This window comes from Falco biarmicus, chromosome W (assembly GCF_023638135.1).
Source record: "Falco biarmicus isolate bFalBia1 chromosome W, bFalBia1.pri, whole genome shotgun sequence".
Taxonomy (NCBI): domain Eukaryota; kingdom Metazoa; phylum Chordata; class Aves; order Falconiformes; family Falconidae; genus Falco; species Falco biarmicus.
In genome coordinates, this window is record NC_079310.1 from 6,381,904 (window position 1) to 6,383,672 (window position 1,769).

The following is a 1,769-nucleotide window of genomic DNA, read 5'->3' on the forward strand; positions in this document are numbered from 1 at the left end:
TTCCCATCTCCGACCCTCTCCACAGTGCAGCATATTCACTTTCTTCCTGACTAAAGGGCTCTTTATTATTCACTTATAAATTCAATGTCTTACAAATCCAGTCATCAAAACATCCAAATATCGGCCAATATACATAATCGGATTGAATTTCCTCTCTCATCCACACATCCATACAGTAATGGACCATTTTTTCCTTAGTTTTTCCCTCTTGAGATGGCCAGTGACCCCAATGCCTGAGCATTATTCCTAAAGCACTATCCAGGGGAATAATTTTTGGGTATTCCTTTTCTTCCTTTGTTTCCTCTTCAAATCTTGACTCCTGTTGGCCCATTTTCATTAGGAATTTTGCGGCAATTCCTATCGCCCTTAGCAACCATTAAGTGTCTTGCAGGGGTTCTGCGCCCCCCCGACGATATGCGGGAGTATTACACCCTTGGTTGCCGATACCAATGTCTGCAGGGGGTTTTGGACCTACCACCCACCCGCGAATCCTAGGACTTTTACAGTGGCTTCCTATCGCCCTTAGTTACCGGTAAGAGCATCCTGCAGGGGGCTGAACCCTTCACCCACCCACATACCCCATACGAGTCGCGATCCCACCCACGAATCCTATAGGAACCGCTTTGGTCCTTCACCGGCCAGGTCCCTCGCGGGAGTTTGGAACCGCGGTTAGAAGACCTCCACACCCGCTTCGGAACTCAAATCCTGGCTCCGAACCTAGAGTCCGTTTCCAGAATTAGGTTCCTTCTCAATCACACTCTTACACACAAGTAACCGATCCCACCCAACCGAACGGCTTCCCTTATACTCACGACTCTGTCGTCTTCGTTCGGATCTTCGTGCACCAGAATTACGGGTCCTTTATACTGCAGTTTTTCCCTAGGAGCTCCAATCCCTTTTGGTTATTGTTTCTCTTTTGTTCGTTGATCTCCGGAGACTGACCCAGACTGCTACTCCCGAGCCACAATCTGTGGGGCGCCCCTCGAGAAGTCACAGTCCAGGAAAGCACAGTGAGATCACGTCAGGGTCACTACATTGCTATAAACGATAACAATTAAAATAATTTTATTTTGGGTTCAATCAATTTAGGTTGAGAAACAAAAAGCAAAACCAGCGCTGGGTGCGCGGAGAACTCAATTAGTTCCACCACACGCACACCCGAGTCTTAAAAGCAGCGTCTTTTATGCCCGGATCTTGACCAATCTCTTCTCGCCGGATGTTCGTCCTGCTCTTTCCCCATTGGGTCGCCAGGGCACACCCTCTCCTCCTATTGGATCCTCTTTGGCGCGCTTGTTTGAATCTCAGGGTCTTTGTCTCCTTTGGTGGGTTTTTCTAAGCAGCGATTGCTTCAGGGGAAGCTTTTACATTGTGTCAAAGGAATCACACGCGCCCATTCATTACAATTGTGATACAGGTTTTAGATTTACACAGGGTACAACAATTACACTTATCACACTACATTCTATTTTTGACATGAATCATGACTGCGTTTATCACATATGCATATGGCTGATGCAACCTTAATGGTATAAGTAGATCATATTTGAATTCGTTTGGCACGCCTCTGACTAGAGTCATGCACCCAGCACTGCGGTTTTTGCTCTTTGCCTCACAATAAAGATTTCTGAACCTACCTTTAGCGGGTCAGGTATTTATAACACTCTGGGTGAGAGGGAGTGAGCGAGTGGCTGCGTGGGGCTTGGTTGCAGGCTGGGATTAAACCACGACAAGGGGGATTTTAGGGACAGGCCCTGGTGCAGGGAAAAGGA